The sequence below is a fragment of the Lissotriton helveticus genome, chromosome 8 (genome assembly GCF_964261635.1).
Source record: "Lissotriton helveticus chromosome 8, aLisHel1.1, whole genome shotgun sequence".
NCBI lineage: Eukaryota > Metazoa > Chordata > Amphibia > Caudata > Salamandridae > Lissotriton > Lissotriton helveticus.
This window is the reverse complement of record NC_136069.1, coordinates 249,117,087-249,142,087: the sequence shown is the minus strand read 5'-3', so window position 1 is coordinate 249,142,087 and position 25,001 is coordinate 249,117,087.

Genomic DNA, 25,001 nt, shown 5'->3' with positions numbered 1-25,001 from the left:
CAATCTCCAAACATTGGAGAATGAAGGTATCAGGGCGGTCAGACGGGTATCTCCTCAAAAGGTCTGACACCGCCTGTAACGCTCGACACTGAGGGATGTTGGTGTATAACGCCTCAATGTCGAGCGTCACCAATATGTCTGTATCAGGATTGAATGGCAAACCCTCTATTTTGTTAATTATATCCCTGGTCTCGCGGATATAAGAGGCATATTTTTGGGTTAAAGGACACAAAAACCTGTCCACATACTTTGACAATGGTTCAGTACAAGAACCAATGGTCGAAATTATAGGTCGCATAGGTGGATTAATTTCTGATTTATGTGTCTTAGGAAGACCATACAAAACTGAAATAGTGGGGGTTGTTTTGTTGAGGAAGACATACTCATCTTCGCAGATGTAACCGTCTGAGAAGGCCACCTGGGTCATTTCTTGAATGTGTCTGTTAAGGCGGTCCAATTCCTTCCGCTGGGCCGGTCTATAGTGTTCTGTCACCGCTAGCATTTCCAACATTTTGTCATCATAGCTTGCTCTATCAAACACAGTAATACCCCCGCCTTTATCACAAGGCTTGATGACTATGGAGGGATTGGTTTTTAGTTCATTCAAAGAGGTTGTTTCTAAACGGGAGAGATTAGATTGAGGTGTATAGGGGTTTTTTATAACCCGCGCGATATCTTGAAGAACATTCTGTTCAACAATACGTACCTCTGTGCCCACCATATCCAGAGTCGGTGTAAAGGTCGATGCTGGTTTACAGCCTGACAGATTGTTATCTTCCTCAATAGGTGGACGGTCAGTAAAGAATTTGTTTAATCTGACTTTGCGGAAGAAGGCAAAAAGATCTTCATGTAATTTAAATTTATTGAGGTGGATACTAGGAACGAATGACAAGCCCCTACTGAGTACTTTTATGTCCTCGGATTTAAAACTCATAGAGGACAAATTGTAGACGGGTAAGTCATTAGTAGATGTAAAATCCTCTACACCTTCTACCACCAATACTGCTGGTTGCGAGTCCTTACGTATTGTTGTGGAGGTTGAGGGTTCATTTGGGCATGAACCGCTTGGTCTTGCCAGTGGACGTTCCTCCCTCTGTATTGGCCCCGGGGTAAAAACCCCCTCCCATTAAATGGACGTTGGTTAGGTCTCCCCCTAAAAGGCCCAGGATTCGATTGGCCGTAATTCATATCTTGGTAATTATCTCCATCCGAGCCCGAAGAACCTGTATCAGAGAAGTTGGTGTACTTCCTCCCTGAGTAACCATTATAGTTGGAATTATGATTACCTTGTGGTGCCTCCTGGTAGTAACTAGGGGTGAGGTAAGGATAAATCTTCTCTTTGGTAAACCACCTCACATCTTTTTTTAATTTATCCATTTTTTTATTAGTGAGGTAGGTTTCAAAATCCTTCATCTCCGTTCTGATTTTTTCAAGACAGATCTTACCTTCTTCTACAGCTGTTGATGCATTCAGTTTTTCCTCAAGATCACTAATTTCCTGCAAGAGTGTGGATGCTACATCTTTAGCAGTTTCAATGATTAACATCATCCAGTCCCTGGAGCAGCGGTTGGAAATAAGTGACCACCGCTCCAGGAACTTTCTGATGTCAATAAAGAGTGCAGGGGCATTACGTACTCTCAGGCCTGTGGGAATCACGCCCGCTTTTAGGTATTCAAACATGTAAAAGGCGTGAGATTCTATGCGTTTTAGTCTCTTCCGCATATTCAGGAGATTCTGCCACTCACTGTTACCCAATTGTTGGGGAGGGATAGGACCACTATCACCAGCTAGCTTCCCCATCAGGGTATTGAAGTCATCATCTGTAAAGCCAAACGTCTGGAAAGTATCCACTTTATGGAGGAGATAATTACTGTGCGCTGATCAGGAAATGACTATACAATTCTTTATAAAAAGAGCAATTATATCCAAAGAACTTATTATTGAGGGAAATATATCACTTCTGTAGTATCAAACAATACAATATAATATAGTCACGTGAGAACACCCCAAGAATAACACAACAGTGAAATAATTCATAAAAAAGCAACAATCATTATTCACAACACTCTAGGAACAAAAATCCCACGGTTAAAGAACCGCGAATGTGAGCAACATGTAAGATGGGACCCCCTCAAAAGTACAGATTATGGCCAAGGAACAGAGGGGAACAGAAATAAACAATATGTAAGGGAAGTTCCTTCAGTGGCCGTATATTTCAATTGTGTGTATGCATCTATGAAATATCAAAAATAGGTGACAGAAACAAAGTTAATTCTAGACAGAAATCATTCAAAAGTTCTATGTATTTTATTTTCCTTTTTTTATAAATATGAGTTCATATAAATACTGTTTTAAATCAGAGAATTGATAAAAGCAAATACCCAGCATCTACATAGGAATTAAAAGAGGCTGTAAGTTAAAGTGTACTGGAGGGACTAGCTGAAGCTAATTTGTTTTCCAAAGTTGGATTGTGGTATGACTGGCAGCACGTGAGCAAGTTGATTGGTATGGTTGTTACCAAGGGGTATTAATCTTGTTGCTTATTTTTATGACTTTTTTGTGTTATTTGTAAAATTTTGAAATTAATAGATGTATTTTCTACGCAATTCTCTGATTTAAAACAGTATTTATATGAACTCATATTTATAAAAAAAGGAAAATAAAATACATAGAACTTTTGAATGATTTCTGTCTAGAATTAACTTTCTTTCTGTCACCTATTTTTGATATTTCATAGATGCATACACACAATTGAAATATACGGCCACTGAAGGAACTTCCCTTACATATTGCATGCTTTATTAAATACTGACTTGCCCTTGCATTTCGGTGAATTAATTCACACAATCTTTAATGCGTCCTCCACAACGGGGCAGGCGCACTTTTTTAAAGTGGTTAGCAGCGGCCTTGTGGCTTCATTTCAAACTATATTTGGGGTCTTTCCTGCTTTCTTTCATTCAATCTTTTCCAGCCTATTTGGTGGATTTCCCATTCTACTGGCTCTGGCTGCAGGCGTTCTTTTGCTGTTTTGTTTCATTCAAAATGGATGCACGTCCTGTGTTTCCAGACAAGCTGTCACATCTGGCACTGTTTCGCAACAGGATGCTTGAATACTATGGAGCGCTGCCTCATGCAACCTTAAGTGCATCTTATGGATTATCGTTTCGTTTTTCCTACTTTACATGTGTCCAGCCTGTTTTTCATTGCCTGAGTTGCGATTTCGACTGGGCCCTGGATTTTTGTCTCTGCAATACGGTGTCTCCCGATGTGGATTATAACCAGCTTATGAGCCCCTTAGTTGCTCATGAATTGCTTTCTTCTGACGGAGGGATTATGGCCTTTGCAGCGATGCATGGAATACTGGGTCATTGGAATGTATTCGCAGCGGTGCAAGATTTCTTGTCACACAGTTTCATTGAGAACCCACCGAGTTGTCCTCTGATGGTGCTAGAGGCTCCTGTAATTGAAGAGCATGTATGTTCTTTCCCACTGTTAAATTGGATGGTTGAACTGTTTTTGGATGAGAACAGTGACTTCCTATTGGAGGCTGTTGCTTCATATTTTGCATATTCAATGTTAGGAGGAAGAGGAGTGTCATCGCTTCGCTCTCCCATAACCAAGGTCATTTATTGGACATCGAACATTTTTTTATTATTATTTTTTTTTCTAGCATCTATGAATAATTTCTCTGCCCCAGGCCTATTGACTGTGCTATGGCCAATGACTAAATTTACTTGACTATGAGAATTTTAAAAGACGAAAAAAAAAATTATTTTTAATTTTTTTAACTTGTGCAAATTTGAGCTGACTGTCGTTCTTGAACTCTGCATTCCAAAAATGTGCCCCTTATCTTATCTTATCTTATCTTATCCGTGCTCAGATCAAGGGAGGGTGTCATATAGATATGCTTTGCCTTCACACTGTGTTAAGTTAGCATGAGCTTATTAGAAGTTTAAACGCCATTTTACCGTTCTGCTGCTTCTGCACATGGCACATATTGTTATTAGAGCTTTGAGCCTAGTAGAATATTTTGCGTCACACGAGAATATGTTTTGCTATTGTATCAGCTTTGCTTGGTAAGCTATGTCTGAACATTGAGTGCTGAGGCCTTCAAGGTTATTTCAACACAGTGGTTGTTGTGAGGTCTGATCTGCACACTTTCTAGACATAACACATATGCAGCTGCGGCCAACTCTGGCTCTAGGCGCGTTTAAGATTGCACTGCGCAGAGCATGCACACACTTGATGAATATTCGCATGCAGAGAGCTGGTGGAAGATGATGTGATCCCTTTCCACTAGGATCAGAGGTATGGGGCCACCCTTCTAAAACCCAAAGAGACCTACTTTAGATATAATATAATATACTAGCAAGAGAGGGTAAGACTTAGGTGCATTCACCCTTTGTCCCTTTAGCATTTTAACATGCTTTCTCCCTTTGTATTTTATGGACTAGTAACTATGCTGATAACTTTGTTTCTTATAATATATTTGCTCATATTAGCTAAGATACTGCACTTGAGAACACTGCATTAGAAATAAACATTTCAAACTTGTACGTGTCTTCATTTACTCCTCGTTCTGGATTGATATGTTGGTATAACGAAAGAGTGTTCATGTGTTCCACGTTACCTGAGGTGTTCTAAGTCCATGTTCTGGGTTGTCTAAACATTGGGAGTTAATAAGAACCAATGAGACGCTGATTGCTAGTCTGGTAGGGGATTTTGGGTACTAAGGTGAGTTTTTGGCACACCCTAATTCACTGAGGTTCCAAGTCTCTATGCACAGTTCTGTGTGAGAGCAGGATCCCTGCGACACTATACCTTGTGAATTTCTGTGCTTCGTTCAGATTAAAACATTACGTTGTTACTGAACATTTCAATTAACTATAACGTTACTTAAAACTTTGTTTGTTTCCGTGAATGTATATAGTTTGTATAACTAAGTATCCTTATGTTCAATAGCTCAGCCATGGGCACAGGAGTCCTTTTTATGCAGTGGTTCTGGCACCTGATATACCATACTCTGCTCCAACTTGCTAATTGCTGCTCAGAAAAGAAATACAGAGCACTCACGGAGTATGAAATACGAAGCACTCACAAAAGTGAGCATTGTTACTTAGAATGTCCTCAATGTATTTGCCATGATGACAGATTGCTGAGTTGTCTCATTCCAAGTGGTAGCCTTTCATATTTCTCCTTTCACGATTCCAAATGTAAATTTAAATGTCTTCATAATCTTCGCTCCTTTATGAGCAACAAAATACTCCAGGCATGTCGATATTAATCGCATTCACATTTCTTCAGTGTCTCAGTCAGTTTTCTCCATGTTAATTTCCATAGGGCGGTTGGACTCACTTTTAGCCCGAACGGCTGAATGGATTCCCACCAAACTTGGCAAAATTGTAGGGACTGGTAGCCCGATGTGCCTTTGCTATGTCTCAAGATATGTGCTCCAGTGGATTTTGAGTAATTTAGGTTTAAAAAAAATATGTATCTATAAGCGCGCCCCGGTACGCGCACCGGGGCGCGTACCAGCGCGCAACACGAGTTCGCGAGCGGAAAGCTGATTGGCTCTCGGGTGTCTGTCAACATTCCAAACAGTCCGGAGCGGCCGCCATCTTGTGTCTCGGTAGGATCGAGACACAAGAGGTGGCAAAAACAAAGGGAGAAATGACCAAAAGGGGGCAGGGTAGACCCCCCTGCCCCCTAGGTTTGATGTGGGGGCCATAAAAGGGCCCCGCGGGGCAAAAAAAAACCCCCCAAAAAACGATTTTCGCGGGGGGAGCGCCCGGTACGCGCACCGGGGAGCGTACCGGGGAGCCTACCATGGGGAAAACCAAGTGAAACAGTAAAATAATAATTTAAAGTGCTTAGAGGTAGGGTAGCTCTGAATAGAGTTGTTGTGTTGTGTGGGTGATTTAAGTACCAACATGTAGGTACCAATGCAGAGTCTTAAATTCAATGTATACCGTCTTTTCTGTAGATATCTTGCATGTTGTTACAGAAGTTATTGTGGTATATGGAATCCATACCATAGTCTGTCAGGAAAGCAGAAACAGATCCTTTAACCACTCCTTGAGAAGGCCTAGGGAATCATGGGTAGTCTACCCTGCTCCCTTATGATGTTTTAAAATTGCACAGTATACTGTAAGTCTCACTTTATATTATAATCATTTTGGTACTACTTCATGAATTACATATAAAAATGAATAATGTCTCAAACTATTTTTAATTATTAAATACAAATTTATTGTTTAGAATTTTCATAGTTTAATAAAACTTCCAGCATCAGATGATCTGGAATCTCCTCAAAATTGCATGATTCAATATTTTGTAAACAGTCAATAAGTTGTTGGTTCAGAGACTCATCCATAAAATCCTCGTCAACAAAATCTTCTTGAAGAATCTCCTCATCGGTAATTTCGAAAGAAATATTGATGTTTTCTTGTTTACCTTCCATTTTCTTGCTGTAAATTGCACAAAAAATAACTATATCAGTAGAGTTAGGGCACTGTTGGGTTTAAGTTCAGAGAGGTACTTCTGAGTTTTTAACAGTGAAGTTATCTTTGGGCAGTGTATTGTATCAGGCAGGAAGTAGAAATATAAAAAAGTGCATGTGATGAAGCCTAAGTAAATTCATAATTATACCAGAGAAGCCTAACTCAATCCATAACTATAACAAAGAAGCCTATCTCAATCTATAACTATAACAGAGGGACAGTAAATAACTAACAGAAAAAGTTTTTCTAAATTAACTTAAAGTGCACAACATAGTTTCCCTTACAAATTAACAACTTACCTTTCAGAAAGCAGTTGAAGTTTTCTGTGAAAATCCTTTAGAAATGTACCTCAGGTAATACTAGTCAAAATGGCCGTGTTTCCCTCTCATTTTTCATATATATTCATGTACATAACCAATCAAATGTCAGCACACAAAAATACAAAACGAAAGTAACATTTTAATTGGTTGTAAATTCTAACACTTTCATATGTGTTTTTGTCATGTCATTTACCTCAGGATATTTAGACAGGGCTACAGCCCAAATGGCTCAATGGAATTCCACCAAATTTGGGAAAATGGTAGGGACTAGTATGTAGTAGGGCCTATTCTATATTTGGTGAAAGTCTCTCCAGTGGTTTTTATGTAAATTAACTTTCAAAATGTTTTTGGGAGAGCTTACCGGTGCGCGCCCCGGTACGCGCACCGGCAGCGCTACGGGAGTCCTCCATCTTGTGTTTCGGAAGAATTGAGACACAAGATGGAGGATAAACAATGTTGGGAATGGGTAAAAGGGGGCACGGTAGACACTCCCTGACCCCCTAGGTTTTCTGAGGGGGGCTTAGGAGGCCCATATAGGGCAAAAAAAAAATATATATTTTCGTGGGGTGAGCGTCCGGTACGCGCACCGGGAAGCGTACCGGGGAGCGCACCGGAAAGCATACCTGGGAGCGTGAAAAAAGTTAGAGTAAAGTAATCATTTTGAGTGATCAGAGGTAGGGTAGCCCTGAAAAGAGCTTTTGGGTTCTGTGGCTGATTTAGGTACCTACAAGTAGGTTCCAATGCACAGTCTTAAATTTAGGAGGAATATTCTATTCCCCTCATCTGAGAAGTGCACACCATCTCCTCTGTAGATATCTTGCATGTTGTAATGCAAGTTATTGTTGTATATTGAACCCATTCCATAGTCTCTCATGTAAGCAGAAACAGATGTATTCACATGTTTCCATGCTTTCTCAAATTGTGGACAAAATTGGTTGGACCACTTCCATTTCTGTCTTTGGCATATATTGGAATATACCAAGGCAGTTTGTGGAAAAAGTGTCATCAATTGCCCAAAGGTGTCCTTTAAAAGCATTTCCAGTCCTACCCCAGTCAATGTGCCTAGGTCATTTCCACCACAGTGCAAAATTATGAGGTCAGGGTGTGGCAGATGGCAAAAGGTTTTCGCCAATGGTATCAATTGATGACATCTCAATCCTCTTTGGCCAATCCACTTGATGTCTACATTTGGTAAATCAATGTTGTGAAAATTTCTGATAGCTGCATACCTTTGAGCCCAGTGGATGTAGCTATGTCCAATAATCCAGACAGAAACATGGTGAGAGGAGGTTCTGGTGCAGTCAGATGAAGTGTGGGAATGAAATGGCAGTTGGAACAGTAGGAGTTTGTAAACAAAAACTGTGGAGTTTCAGTGCTCTTGAATCACAAGCAATGATTGGTGGATTCAGATAGTTGAAAACTGAAAGTTAGGGTGCATAGTTCTGTTCTGTGAAAGAAGTAATTTGTATGGTTAAGAAAAAGTCATTTAAAGAAACATTGCACCGGATAAGCTGGTGTATTGAGAGGTCAAACATCCTTGCTGAGTTCATTTGCAACATTGTAGAATAAACTTTTAACCCTGAGAGCGCAGTGAGGAGGGAGTTGCTATGGTAACAGGTAGAAAGGGCTGAGGGGGTGAAGGGTGTTGGTTTGAAAATAGAGAGGGAAGAGTTTTAATTGGTTAACATGAGGGATATGTGTGTAGAATTAGAGGTTTTCTGTGCCACTCATGGTTGCAGTGCCTGGAGTGCATAACTTTTGCTCTGCTAAAGAAATATTGATGTGTGTGTCTGACACTGTTCTCAATCTCCCAAAGCATTTGTAAAGGTGAGTAATGATTCATTTAATATAGATAGAGACTTGTATACTCTATGGAGAAGATTTGGAAGCAAAATGTGTTTTTTTAATGTTGCTTTGTGTCATGTTTTTTGATAATGCTTGGTAAAAAGTTTTTGCTGCATAGAGGAAATGTATTTTGTAAAATTGTGAAGTTTCAGTAGTGACATGGAATGCTTGTACATAGGACCTGTGCTGTGTTTCTTAAATGTGATGTGAAAAAGATTTTGGGGAAAATGAATGGAGTTTACATTTTTGAGAAGGAATAAATAGTGTCTACATGATTAAAGAAATATATTTGAACCTTTCACAATGATGTCACCTGTGTTACCTCAGATTAGGAAGCACATTGAGCTTCTTTCTTGTTGGTTTGTGTCATGTTTTTTGATAATGCTTGGTATGAACATTTGCAAGATAGAGGATTTGTATTTTGTGAAATAGTGAGGTTTCAGTAGTGAAATTGAAAGCTTGTACATAGGACCTGCGCTCTGTTTCTAAAATGTTATTTAAAAAACGATTTTGGGGCAAATCAATGGCTTTTATATTTTTGAGAAGGAATAAATAGTGTCTGCATGATTAAATAAATATATTTGAACCTTTCACAATCATGTCATCTGTGTTACCTCAGATTAGGAAGCAGATTGAGCTTCTTTCTTGTTGGTTTGTGTCATGTTTTTTGATAAAGCTTGGTATGAACATTTGCAAGATAGAGGAATTGTATTTTGTGAAATAGTGATGTTTCACTAGTGAAAATGAATGCTTGTACATAGGATCTGCGCACTGTTTCTTAAATGTTATTTAAAAAACGATTTGGGGGCAAATGAATGGCTTTTACATTTTTGAGAAGGAATAAATAGTGTCTGCATGATTAAATAAATATATTTGAAGCTTTCACAATGATGTCACCTGTGTTACCTCAAATTAGGAAGCAGATTGAGCTTTTTTCTTGTTGAATTGTGTCATGGTTTTCGATAATGCTTGGTAGCAATGTTTGCAAGATAGAGGAATTGTATATTATAAAATAGTAATGTTTCACTAGTGAAATGGAATGCTTGTACATAGGATCTTCGCACTGTTTCTTAAATGTTATTTAAAAACGATTTGGGGGCAAATGAATGGCTTTTACATTTTTGAGAAGGAATAAATAGTGTTTGCATGATTAAATAAATATATTTGAAGCTTTCACAATGATGTCACCTGTGTTACCTCATATTAGGAAGCAGATTGAGCTTCTTTCTTGTTGGTTTGTGTAATGTTTTTTGATAATGCTTGATATCAACATTTGCAAGGTAGAGGAATTGTATTTTGTAAAATAGTAATGTTTCACTAGTGAAATAGAATGCTTGTACATAGGACGAGCGCTCTGTTTCTTAAATGTTATTGGAAAAACGATTTTGGGGCAAATGAATAGCTTTTACATTTTTGAGAAGGAATAAATAGTGTCTGCAAGATTAAATAGATATATTTGAACCTTTCACAATCATGTCATCTGTGTTTCCTCAGATTAGGAAGTAGATTGTGCAGATGAGGTGAGGCATGTCCAGGGGTGCAGAGGAGGTGAGGCCTTTATCCAAGAGTGCAGTGGAGAGGACTCACCTCCTCTGACACTTGGACAAGCCTCACCTCCTCCGTGCCCCCTGGACAGGCCTCAATTTATTGGGTATAATAGATTGTAACAGGGAGCAGATGAGGTGAGGCCTGTCCAGGGGTGTCGATGAGGTAAGGCCTGTCCAGGGGTGCAGATGAGGTGAGGCCTGTTCAGGGTTGCAGATGAGGTGAGGCTTGTCCACGGGTGCAGAGGAGAGGAGGTCTGTGTTCAAGAGTGTAGTGGGAGAGAGGCCTGTCCAGGGATGCAAAGGAGGTGAGGCCTGTGTCTAAGAGTGCAGTGGGGGAGAGGCTTCATGAAGTCCATTCCACTGCCCTCTTAGACACAGGCCTCAACACCTCTGCTCCCCAGGACAGGCCTGACCTCATCTGTACTCCTGGCCAGGTCTCACCTCATCTGCATCCTGTTACTATCTATTTTACCCAATATATTGAGGCCTGTCCAGGGGGCATGGAGGAGGTGAGGCTTGTATAGGTGTCAGAGGAGGTGAGTCCTGTCCACAGCACTCTTGGACACAAGACTTACCTCCTCTGCACCCCTGGACAGGCCTCACCTCATCTGCACAATCTGCTTCCTAATCGAATGCTTGTACATAGGACGTGCCCTCTGTTTCTTGAATATTAATGGAAAAACGATTTTGGGGCAAATGAATAGCTTTTACATTTTTGAGAAGGAATAAATAGTGTCTGCAAGATTAAATAGATATATTTGAACCTTTCACAATCATGTCACCTGTGTTTCTTCAGAGTAGGAAGTAGATTGTGCAGATGAGGTGAGGCATGTCCAGGGGTGCAGAGGAGGTGAGGCCTGTATCCAAGAGTGCAGTGGAGAGGGCTCACCTCCTCTGACACTTGGACAAGCCTCACCTCCTCCGCGCCCCCTGGACAGGCCTCAATCTATTGGGTATAATAGATGGTAACAGGGTGCAGATGAGGTGAGGTCTGTCCAGGGGTGTAGATGAGGTGATGCCTGTGCAGCGGTGCAGATAAGGTGAGGCCTGTTCAGGGTTGCAGAGGAGGTGAGGCTTGTCCACGGGTGCAGAGGAGATGAGGCCTGTGTTCAAGAGTGTAGTGGGAGAGAGGCCTGTCCAGGGGTGTAAAGGAGGTGAGGCCTGTGTCTAAGAATGCAGTGGGGGAGAGGCTTCATGAAGTCCATCCCACTGCCCTCTTAGACACAGGCCTTAACACCTCTGCTCCCCAGAACAGGCCTGACCTCATCTGTACTTCTGGTCAGGTCTCACCTCATCTGCATCCTGTTACTATCTATTTTACCCAATAGATTGAGGCCTGTCCAGGGGGCACGGAGGAGGTGAGGCTTGTCTATTGGTCAGAGGAGGTGAGTCCTGTCCACAGCACTCTTGGACACAGGACTTACCTCCTCTGCACCCCTGGACAGGCCTCACCTCATCTGCACAATCTGTTTACTAATCTGAGGAAACACAGGTGACATGATTGTGAAATGTACTAATATATTTTTTTAATCATGCAGATACTATCTAATCCTTGTCAATAATGTAAAACCAATTCATGTGCCCGAATTTTTTTTTAAAATAACATTTACAAAGCAGAGCACAGGTCATATGTATAAGCATTTCATTACACTACTGAAACCTCACTCATTTAGAAAATACAATTCCTTTATGCACCAACATTTCTTTACCAAGCATTATCAACAATGTATTAGTCTCTATTATATTGTCTTCCTGACTTACTCTATTTTTCCACCTGTCTGCTTCTAACACCCTCTCTCTGCCTTATTCCTTTTTACATCCTGACTCTGTGTTACACTCTCTTACACTCTCTCTTTGACTTACTTTCTCTTACACCCTGTCTCTAATGTATTCCCTCTCTCTCTTTTTTACAGCAATTTGTAAGTCTAACTTTCTCTTACATCTTCTTACTGATTTACTCCGTCTTACAACCTTTCTCTTTGTAACATTCTCTCCCAGACTTACTCCCTATTACACCTTTTGTCTGTTTTACACCCTTTCTCCCTCTTTCTGACTTTTTTATTCTCTTCCTCTCTTCCTATTACACCCTCTGTCTGACTTACTCCTTGTTACATCCTCTCTCTGAATTACTTCCTCTTACATCCTCTCTCAAACTTACTCTCTCTCTCTCTCCCTTTTACAGCCTCTCTCTGTTTCAGTTTCTTTTACATCCTCTCCCCTTCTAACACCCTCTCTCTGTCTTATATCCTCTTACACCCTTTCCCTGTCTTCCACCCTGTTACACCTGTTTCTGACGTACTCCCTTTCTCACTTTCTTTGACTTACTCCCTCTCCCTATTACATCCTTTCTCTGTCTTACAACATATTATACACTCTCTCTGTCTTACTCCTTCTCTATGTTTTACTCCCTCTACCTGTTTCTTTGTCTGACTCTCTCTGTGTCTTTGTGTTACTCCCTCTAGCTCTTTTTCTCTGTCTTACTCCTAGTTACATAGTTGCTGTGGTATAATAGATATGTTGTAAACTAGTGTTTATATTGTTTGCTTATTGTCATTGCTTTGTTGTTTGGTAATAGTGGTCTATAATGTGTTATTTGTTTTGTTTACCACAGATTGAAATCAAGATTTCAATAGTAAGGAAACATGCCCTCAAGGCAGAGGAGAAGGAAAGATGCCAAGCGGAAAAAATCAAAAACAGCAACGGAATTAAAGCACACCCCTATAACAAATACTTCAAAAAACACCAAAAAGCTCCTGGTAAGACAACGAAGTCTTTTTTTTCTGAACATATGTAGATCAAAAAAAAATGTTAATGGAAATGTGAATATACAGAAGGAGAGAGCAAATTTGAAAAAGAAGGAGAGGCCCCCCAAAAATGGTAATACTGGAGCAGGAGAGAACAGTATGTATAGGAATAGAAGGCAAAACCAATTTAGGGACATTCATAGACGAATGTTTCACAATAGGGTAGTTTTAAATTTGTTAAAAAAGATTAAGAAAGGTAAACAGAGAGCTGCTTTTTATAAGAAAAAGAAAAGTGTAGAGAAGATTGTTGATCAGGCTTTTGAAGTTAAGAAAAAATTATTTATTTTAGTAATCAATAGAAATAGGATACTTAACAAGGCAATTGATGTTTTCAAATCAAACAGTAGATGCAAAAGAATAATTAATCTGACAAATTTTTGTAAAGTTTTTTCTGGAGAATGGATGCATAGTTCAAGTTGTGAGCCATTTTTTAATGAGGAGAGTTACTTCCAGGAGAATGTTTTGGTGCATGCAGTTGACACCAGTGCTCGAGCATATGAGGTGAAAGACGGTTGTCCGATTGAAAAAGAGAAACTTGTGTCTAGAGATGCAGAGGAGGTGTTAGCTGATGAAGTTTTAGGGAGACGTTCTAAGGGTCCTGTGTACACTTGTAGTGTGCGACAGGATTCAATTGATTTGCTTTGTAATTTCTTACGGACATATAGTAAGAAAAGTCTAAAACAGAAAATGAAGATGTTGCAAGACTTAGATCCTTGCAGAGTGAGAGAAAACACAGGTTTGCATGGGCATTCACTGGCTTGTCTTTCTAGAAAAGTATGTCAGAGTGTTTTTCATCATTTTAGGATGTTAGCAGTGGATCATACTAAAATGAGGAAATTAGTGAGAATGTTGTATTATGCAAAAAGTCCAGCACTTAAGCTTAAACAGTTAAACAGTGCACTTTTGCATGGAACTGAATTAGATGTGAAGAACATTTCTGAAGAAATTGAGTTAAGTTACTTTGGTGAAAAAGAGGACAGTGTAGAAATTGACACAGTAATAGAAGGTAATGTGGAAGACAATGTACAGATTTCAAGTACAGAAAAGTTTGACCAGGAAATTTCCAAGTTTAAGGTGAAATCAAGTGAAAGGCCATATTTTAGTTGTGTGTGTTGTCGACGAACTCATTATAAGCATCAGACTAGATTAGTTGATTTATATGTAAAAAGCGAAAAGGTAAATAATAATGAGTGGAAGGATTTTGCAACTTATTTGTTGGTAGAAAATTGTTTTGATTTGGGTTCCAATCAACGTATATGTAAATATTGTTATAATAAATTAAATGAAAACAGAATGCCTGCTAGAGCTGTTCATAATAATCTGGAGTTGGTAGACATTCCTTCTGAATTGATGGATTTAAATACCTATGAGTCTATTCTGATTCAATGTGTGCATCCTTTTCAGGCTATTGTTCGCATGGAGCCTAAGATAGGGAAATTGCCTCCTTCAGATTTACAGAGAGGATTAAAGGGAAGAGTTTTTTATTTGCCTCTAGATTTCAAGAACAATATTGATACAATTGGTGTAGAAAAAGTGGAAGAGGAACCTCTGGTTATTCTAGTTAATGGGGTTCCGACAAAGAGTAAGAAAATCTGGCAAGATTTAGTGGATGTTAGGAAAGTCAAAAAGGCAACGTTGTATTTGGTCAAAAGCAATGAGTACTACAAACATGTATGTGTTGGAGCAGAGGAAACAGTTGCAGAAGAAGACAGTGATTGTTCAGCCGGCCAAATTGAAAAAGTTGATGTGTCTAGAAGTGAAGAAATATATGAACATTATACTGTTCATCCTTTGCATTCCAAAGAAGTAATGGGGAATGCAATTGACTTGTTTCAAATGAAAGCAGCAAAAGGAAGTCCCATTAGTGTATGGGAAGAAAGTTTGGAAGCTCGTTGTTTTCCACAGTTATTTCCAACAGGTCAAGGTGGACGATATGACGATCGACCACTTCAAATTCCTGCATCTGACTACCGGACTTTAAGATTATATGCTGAAGATCCAAGGTTTCGTCAATGCATTCCGTATTTGTTTCATCTACTGTATGAAAGTGACTTGTCTGAGCTTTCTTATGCAGTGAACCATATACTGAAAAGTGGACCACATCTGCAAAATGTTTCGACGAGTGACTTTATGGAGAAAGTCAATCTGCAAGACAGTATTTTGGAATCTCAGCTAATCAATCTCATGGCATGTCAACGTGGTACAAACGAGTATTGGTTCCGTCGTCATGGGGAATAGAAATGTATGCTAAGAAACTTAGGAACTCCTACATGGTTCCTCACTCTTAGCTGTGCTGAGTATGCATGGGACGACTTACTTCAATTTCTACAAGAGGCAAACGCAAACTTACAAAATATAGAATTCTAAACACCTGGAGAACTGTGTTCTTTGGATCCAGTGAATGTATGCAGATATTTCAATCATAGATTTGAAGCTATGATGTCTTTTATTACCAACCAAAAAAATCCTCCCCTTGGAGAGGTTTTGGATTTCTTTTGGAGAAAGGAGTATCAAGCGAGAGGTGCTCCTCACATATATATGTTGTTGTGGATTAAAGATGCACCCAAATTTGGAACAGATTCGGATGAGACAGTGATGAGCTTCATTGAAGAGTATTCAACATGTGCTGTTCCGAAAACTACCGAAGAAAACAATTTAAGGCAACAAGTTTTACGCTTTCAATCCCATCGTTGTGGAAAGTACTGTCGTCGAAAATTCAGAAACATGGACAAGTTCTACACAAAATGTCGATTTGGGTTTCCACGACCAGGGATTTCTAAAGTAAGAGTAAATAATTTGATGTCTTCTCTGCGACATACTGTGACGAGGAAATCACCCAAAAATACATACAATTTAAAAAGAAACGAAGAGTCCAAGTACATCAACGACTACAACCCAGTGATTTTGTCCATGTGGAATGCTAACATGGATATTCAGTTCGTTGCTGACAACTCTATTGCTGTGGCTCGATATGTGACGTCTTACATCACAAAAAAAGAAAAGACAGAACTGAAGGGAATGTGGGAGGACATTTCACATGAAAAGAGTATAAGTAAAAAATTATACAGTTTCAGTCTGAAGATGTTGTCGCATCGAGAAATTAGAGCATATGAATGTTCTGATCGGTTATCATCAGCAAGTCTCTATGCCAAATCTCGAACAATCATTTGGGCGAGTCTAGACCTTGCTGCAACACGAAACCGAGTTTTGAAATCTGTACAAGAAATTGAGTATTTTGCGGAGAAAGAACCAGACAGTACAGATATTTTGAAGACAAACATGTTGGATACATACTATCCAAATAGAAGTAGTCATCTTGAGAACAGGTGTTTGTATGAAGTTCTGCAAAACTATAGTTATAAGAGGAACATCACAGATGATATCAATAATGGAATATATGCTGTCATTGGGTATGAAGGATGTCTAGTGAAGCAGAGAAAAGGCCATTTGATTAATCATCGAAAATTGAGTTGCGAATCTCCAGACAAAAGGGAATTTTACTATTTAGCTCTTTTGCAACTCTTTAATCCATGGCGTACAGAAGAGGAACTACTTGGAGATTTTCTCTGTTACAAAGATTCTTTTAATGCCACCAAGGATACCATAGAATGTCCTGTTTTTCCAAATAATCTGCAAATGTTGAACACAGAAATAGAGCAAGAAGCCACAATTGCTGTAGAGATTGCTAGAGACAGTTGTCAAGACAGTCAGAGTTCTACTTCATTGAGTCAGATCCACTAGGAGGACCAATTATCCAAAATGAAGCTGCCACTGCCATGGATGAGGTGGAAAGAGCTATGGAACAAGCTCAAGAGGATGTAGTTAATTTAGAAGATTTGGTGAAACAACTAAACGTTGAGCAGAAACAGATATATGACGAAGTCACAGAAAAGGTTGAACATGGATTCAGTCATGAGAAAAAAGAGTGCTCATGTACATCATTTAAGCCTGTCAGACTGTATGTGACTGGAGAAGCGGGAATTGGAAAAAGTTTTCTGATTAAAGCAATTGCAACTTATCTGCAGAAAAGGACTGAATCACCGCTGTCTTGTGTTGTTACCGCTCCAACTGGGCTGGCAGCACATAACATTAAAGGGATTACTTTACATCGTTTACTGATGCTACCAGTAGAGCATGATAATAAATTGCAATACCACAAGCTATCTGGAGATGCTTGTTCTGCAGTTTCCAGAGTCCTGAAGAAAATGAAACTTCTTATCATTGATGAAGTAAGCATGGTCTCAAATCTAATGCTTGCTTTTGTGCATTTGAGAATGCAAGAAATCCTTAGAACAGAGTATGATGCGTTATTTGGAGGGAACCCCATTATTGTTTTTGGAGATCTACTGCAGTTGACTCCAGTGAAAGTACAACCAGTGTTTAAAATGCTCATGCATGAAGATACCAGGAAGTGCCTAGGAAGCATTGGAAACGTTAATATATGGTTAAATTTCAAATATGCAAAACTACTTCAAAATATGCGACAGGCAAAGGATGAAGATTGTAAAAATATTCTACAAGATGTAAGAATCGGAAAAGTAAGTGAGCATGGGAAAGAAGCATTACATGCACGATTAATTTCAAATTTGTATCCAAATGAAAACATTCTTCCAGAGAATATTTTTAAGAAAATTACTGAGAACAAATCTGGGATATGTTTGATGCCAACTCTGCAAGAATGTTCCATCTTCAACAACAAAATGTTAAAGTTAGAAAATGAAGAGATTTTGAAACTGGAAGCTATAGATAAAATAGAGCATATGGGAGCAACAATTATTTTGTCAGAAAAGTTGTAATCAAAATTGGATTCATTAGAGAAGAGTATATCTAAAACTGCTGGTTTTGAAAAGACTCTGAATGTGTGTTTAAATTGTCGTATCATTTTGAGAAGGAATTTAAATGTTGATAGAGGTCTGGTAAATGGATCAATGGGTCATGTTGTTGAATTTCTGAATTACAGAAATAGAGATGAATTGAATTTTTTAAAATTAAATTTGATGGCATTGAGGAAGTACAACAAATCAGTCGTTGTTCTGCTAGATTTTTGCTTGTAAAAGACTTATATGTTCGCCGAAAACAGTTTCCTGTTTGTTTGGCATATGCGGTGACAATTCATAAATCTCAAGGTTTAAGTGTAGATAGTGCTTTGGTGAACATTGGAAGTTAAAAGTTTAAAGAGGGTATGGCATATGTGGCATTATCACGAGTCAGAACTTTATCAGGATTGTACTTGGTTGAGTGTGATGAAACAAAGATTTGTGCAGATCTAGATTGTGTTAAAGAATACAATAGGTTAAGGAGAGAGCATGCTCCACATTTGCCTCAATATCCTCTGTTTGAAAAACGTGTGGTAGGCCAAAAAAGAAGAAATGAGAATAATTGCAGTGAGGTAGTAGCAAAAAGACAAAAAGTAGATGAAACTGTAATTGTAAGCAGAAAGAAAAAGGATTCTGTTGAAGATGTTGTTGGATTTCAGTTTGAAAACAGTTCTGGTGTCAACTGCTATGCTAATGTAGTGGTTAATGTTGTTTTTTTGTCTTCAAAATCGGGATCAAACATTCTGCTGTTTATTGAATTCTGTGTTTGAGAAATGTAGCAGTGATAGAGCAAAAATAGAAAGTGTTTCAGAAATTCGAAATCTTTTAGACATATGTTCTGGTCAAAATCAATTTTCACAGAATATTCAGCAGGATTGTCAGGAATTTTTAATGTATATGTTTGGTGTATTGGAAGATGAAGGTGTAGATGTAGAAAATCTTTTTGGCCTTTCTTATCAATGGCAGCATGACTGTGACAATTGTAGTTTATCAGGTAGTACTAGAATAGACACTGAAAGATTTATATATTTGACTTTACCAGACTGCAAATCAGTGTCTTTTAATAATCTAGTTAAAGCAGCTGATCACAATATGGTGTGTACCCAATGTAAGTGTGCAATGCTGTCCACATTATTTATACAAACTTATGGTCAGTATGTCATTTTAATGTTCCAACGATGTAGACCTGATGGAACTAAATTGACAACTTCTTTTTTTTTTTTTTAAATATTTTTATTGAAGTATTTTGCATTTATATACAAAGCACGGCATCATTAATACAAACCAAAGATTAAAGGAGAAGAAATGTATACCTATAGATCATAGATCCAAATAAGAAACAATCACTGAATCAACAGCAGGCGAGGGTGATATTTCCAGAAATAAATTAGAGCACAGATTAAGTCACAAAAAATACCATAAATAGATGCGACCTATATTTTCATATTGTACAACATCAATATTATAATTGCACCACATTGGTATTTCTTATCTGCAGGCAATCCAGCATTTCTCGCTATTATTCCTCCTTCCATCGAGTTATAGGATCCCATATTATATCCCCCAGCTTCCTGCCCTTTTTTCCCTTCCTTGCATATATCACTTTCTCCAATTTGTACGTTATTAGTAACTTAGCCAACCATTTATGGAAGGTAGGTGGTACAGGATCTATCCATGCAGAGGCTATACATAATCTCATGATAGACATAGCGACAAACAAAAATTCCCTCCCGCGAAAAGAACGTATATCCTCAACGTTTACTCCTAATAAAATGGTTCCTGGGGTTAGAACAATTTCGCTTTCTAAAATTTTATTTATAAAACATTCAATTTCCTTTTTAAATAAATCTAAACGGGGGCATAAAGCAAATACATGTTCCAGATCAGCATCCGTGCTTCCACACCTATAGCATATAATACCCACTAGCCCTCCCCATTGAGCTATTTTAGCCGGTGTATAATACAGGTGGTAGAGTGTTTTATAGTGTTGAGCCTGTAATGATGCTGCACATAGTAATGAGTTCCCCATTTCTAAAGAGATACCAAAACTTTCAGAACTGATTGTAAGATTATCCTTCCATTTTTCACTCCACTTTTGATGATCATCTTGTTTTACTTTCATCAATTCAGCATACAATCTTTTAATTGTACAATCCTCCCCCTTTTGAATAATTTCCATTATAGCATTACGCCTAAATCCCAGAACACCACCTTTCTTTGCCAGGAGGAAACTCCTAATCTGGAGAAATTTGAAAAATTGCCTAGCTTCTAGGTTATATCTGTCTTGCAGATCTTTGAATTGTAGAAAACACTGTTCCCCCCTAATATCTCCAATGGTTCTGATTCCCCTGTTTTCCCACTCTACCATTATAGGTCCCGAGAAAATATCTTGTGGGAGGGTTGGATTATATAATAATCTCGTATAAGAATTACATTTTCCTAAGCCAATTTTTTTAGCAAAACTTTTCCAAATTTCGAATGCTGCTATTATTATCTTAAACTTTGTCCTCTTGTAATAGCTAGCCTCTGTGAATTTCAGGAGGACATCCTTCGCTTCCATTCCCAAAGTTAGGCCATAGATTGCTAGTGATCCATATTTACTCCACTCCTCTCCTCCACTGCCTTGTTCACCTCCCATTAAGCCAACCATGTTCTGTAAAGCCGCCGCCCAGTAATAAGATTTTAAATCTGGGACTCCCCAGCCTCCCCTTTCTCTTGGCAGTGTCATGTATCTAAGAGCCCTTCTCGTTTTCCCTTTTGCCCAAAGAAATCTATTTAGCATACTCTCCAATTTTTTAAATATTTTATTATCGAAGAAAAGCGGTATTGCCCTAAATAGATATAGAAATTTTGGAAGGATAATCATTTTTACTATATTAGATCTTCCCACTATTGAGAGGTGTAAATTATCCCATCTATCTAGGTCTTTCTCCACTTTCTTAATTAAAGGGGAAATATTCCTTTCCACCAAGTTATCCAAGTCTGCCATTATTATAACCCCTAAATATGTACCTTCTTGTGTTACTCGGTTATCTGAGCATGGGGTATGCGAGTTTTTAATTATCTGTGTTTTTGTTGTATTTAATTTGTATCCCGAGATTCTTCCAAATTTCATCGCCTCAAGCTCGAGGTGTTCTATAGCTTCAGATGGGTTTGGAGAGATAACAGCGATGTCATCTGCGTAGGCTAAGATTTTACATTGCCCGATAAGCGTTGTAACTGGTGTTATCATCACTGATGCCTCTATTTTACGTATAAGCGGGTCCATATATATAGCGAACAATAAGGGTGAGCAAGGACACCCTTGTCTGGTACCTCTTTTTATGTTGAATTGTCCTGTGTTTCCACTGTTCACTCGTAGTGTCGCTGCTGGTTCTAAGTAAAGAGTTTGTAAAGCTTTGATAAAACCTTGTTTAATTCCTGTTCTAGCTAGAGCATACCAAAGGTAGCTCCAGGAGACCCGATCGAATGCCTTCTCTGCGTCGAGTAACATCACTGCGATCGGGTCCCCTGTAGCCTCCGAGACGTCAAATAAAGTTATTGCCTTCCGTATATGGTGGGTGGTTCCTCTCCCTGGTATAAAACCGTGTTGGCAGCTGCTAACGATTTTATCTATAATTCTTGCCAGCCTTGATGCTAAGGCTTTAGAGAAGATTTTTGCGTCTGCATTAAGTAGGGTTATAGGCCTGTACGAGCCTGGTTCCTCCGGTTTTTTACCCTTTTTTAATATTACAACCACCTCTGCACCCCCCCATGATTTAGGCGATGTTATGCCCAGCTGTGCACCTTGCATTACCTTCACCATTTCTTCTCTCAAACAATCCCAAAATACTTTATAAAATTCAATGGGTATTTGATCAGGCCCTGCTGCTTTACCAGAAGGTAGGTTCCATATTGCCTGCTTTATTTCTTCTACCTGCAGCTCTTCTTCCAACCCATCTGCTTCCTCTTCCTCTAATGGATCTACAGGGATATCCTCGAGATACTCCCTCATTTCTTCCTTATCTTTTAGCGGGTCACGACCCTGTGACTCGTCATCATATAACTTCTCATAAAATATCCTAAAAACTTCTCTTATTTTAATCGAGTCTGTGTGTATCATACCCGCGGTGTCCCTAATTTCCCTCACTATGCCTACAGATTCTTGTTGTCTTGCTCTAGTAGCCAGTATCCTGCCCACTGACTCACTCAGCTCATAACACTTCTCCCTTTTAGTGTTGTAGATTTTCGCCGCTTTGCTGGCAATTTCACCCTCTGCCTCCCCTTTGGCTTTTACTAGCTCTACCCATGCTTTTTCTATATTCCGCCCCGACACCACACACTTTTCTAGATTTTCTTCTGCCATCAAGACAATCGAAGCTAATTCTAGATTCCTCAACTGAACTTGTTTCCTTTTATAAGAACTATAACTCATTGTTTCACCTCGTATTCCAGCTTTAAAAGTGTCCCAAACAACTCCCATTTCTGCTGTATCTTTATTAAACGAAAAAAAGTCAGTAATCCATTTATTCATGTATTCTATATAGTTCTCATCTTTCAGTAGCTCTCTTTCAAAAGTCCAGTTCGTGTATTGTCTAGTACTTATTTTTGTTGTTATAGTAAGTACTAGAGGGTTATGGTCGCTTAGGACCCGTGGCAGCCTTTCAATCTTCGAGTCAGAGATACTAGTACTTGAAATAAAAAAATAATCTAATCTTGCACATGTTTGGTGCGGTGCCGAGTAATATGTATACCCTTTATTATCCAATATCTGTTTCCCCCATACGTCTGAAAGAGCATTGTTTAACACCAGACTGTGTAATGCCTGAAATACTTTTTTTTTCCTACCGCTATACTTTCCAAAAGAACCCAGTCCTAATCCGTCTGCACCATTAATATTGAGATCACCTCCCAATATAATATTTGGTGCCCAGGTTGCTAATTCAACATCTAGGAATTGAAATATATCGGGATCGTCCTCTGTTGATCCATATACATTTACCAATGTTTTCCACTCTCCATCAATCCAGCACTCAATCATAGCCCATCTTCCCCATTTGTCTTGTGCTTTCTTTCTAGTTAGAACATTATTGTTCCTAGCTAGAATAGCTACTCCTCTTTTTTTGACCCCTTGGCTTGAGTGAACTAATACCTTAAATCCTAACTGTGACAGAGCATAAGCTTGTGTTGTTATTATATGAGTTTCCTGGATATATACGAAATCTAGATTCGCTTGTTTCAGCATTAATGCTATTTTTGCTCTTTTGTGGGGGTCATTTAGCCCACAAACATTCCAAGTTATAATTCTAATCCCCATTATCCATGTTCTCCCATCTCCTTTTCCTACTACCCTCTCTACTGTACATTATCTGCATAGTAATCCTCCATTTCGTAATCTTTGAATCAGCATTGCTTAGTGTATTACTTCCTTTCCTTTTTCTCACCCCCGCCTGTTCCCTGTGACCAAATAGTATTTTTTTTAAGCTCCTCCTCTCTATTTTTTTTCCTGCCGTGCCTTGTTCCCCATGTGGTTCCCACCCCCCACCCCCTCCTCTTCCCCCTCCCTCCCCACCCTTTCCCTTACTGGCAAATAGGTCAATCCTGACCTATATGTGACAGCCGTGCCCTCCCAGGGGAGTCTCGCCCGGCCACCCCCCATGCTATAACATTCTCAGAATATAATCACATCATCTCAAAAAAGAAAAAAGAAATAGAAAAGGCTCAGTTATCTCTTTGAGATAGAAGCTAGTTGTTTTGTGGTCTCTGTACGATCCAGTTGTCCGTTTCGGTCTCTGTGTCTTCTTTCTTCTCGAAGATAGGTCAAGTATTCTTGAGCAACAATTTCCGAAAAGAAAGTTCTGAACTGTCCATTAAGCCCCACCCTCAAACGAGACGGGAATAGTAAATAAACTTCACAGCCTAGATTCTGGAATGGTACTATAAGTTGCCGCATCCGCCATCTTCTCTCAACTGTTGTGTGGCAAAAGTCTGGACGGGCAAAGAAGGTTATATCTTTGTATGTGCGTTTCTTAGTAGGTTTTGCTTTCATAATCACTTCCTCCCTTAGCAAGTAATTTCCTACATAGACAAGGATTGCCCTCGATCTTACCCCCGCATTGCCTTTTTTCTGTACCAGTGGGAAGCGATGTGCCCGTTGCACTTCCTTATCCCAGTCCCATGTGTCCATTTCTGGGAACGCACCTTTCAGCAGTTCTACAACAAAGGCTCTCGTATCTCCCCCTTCTTTGCCTTCTTCCACTCCTAAGAGTCTTATATTATTTCTCCTCTGGCGGTTTTCAAAATCTTCCAGTTTCCATAAAATATCAGATTCAGTTTTTCCCTGGGTCTGTCTGAATTCCTGTATCTCTGCCATTTCATCCTCCATTTTGCCAGTTCTCTGTTCTACCTCCACTAGTCTACCTGTTACTTCAGAGTACATGTCCTGTAAGTTGTGGAGAGATTTCTGTATTTTTTTATTAGCCCGCTTGGCTCTTTGACTTTCCTGGCGTGCTTCTCCTTGCATTTGTTTCATTGTGGCAAGTAAAATGTCAAATCTGTCCTTGTTCGGGTCAGTTTCGGCCCCCTCACTTATATTAGATATTTCTCTTGGCGGCATCATTCCCTTCTTACTCCTACTCATGCTCTTGCTTTTACTCTCGTTATTATCGCTTACTAGGGTTCTTCCTCGGTATTTACCCTTGACCTTGTGGGTTTTACCTTCAGTTTTAGATTTTAGATCTTTTTTTACCTTCCTCTTTTTTGAGCATAAAAGATCATCGGTCGTCTCTTGTGAGTCGCTCATTGAAGAATCTTCCATCTCGGCAGAAGAAGTGGATAATGAGTCTGACCCTTCTCCCTCCTCCTCTTCCTCACTCTCCTCCTCCTCCTCTTCCACCTCCTCCTCCTCCTCCTCCTCCTCCTCCTCCTCCTCCTCCAACAACTCGCTATTGTCACTATAGCCACTGCCCTCACTATCCTTATTATTCATTGGGGTTTTTAACAGAGATACATTTTTTATTTGGCTGTTACGTCTGTCCTTATTCTTATTCTTATTCTTATTCTTTTTCTTTTTCTTGGGAATTGCTCCTTGCCTAGCTGCCTCTACCTCTGCCTTTTGTGGCATTTGCGATTTAGATATGTCGATACCAATGCCTTTTGATCCTACTGTGACCCTAATGGCAGACTCATG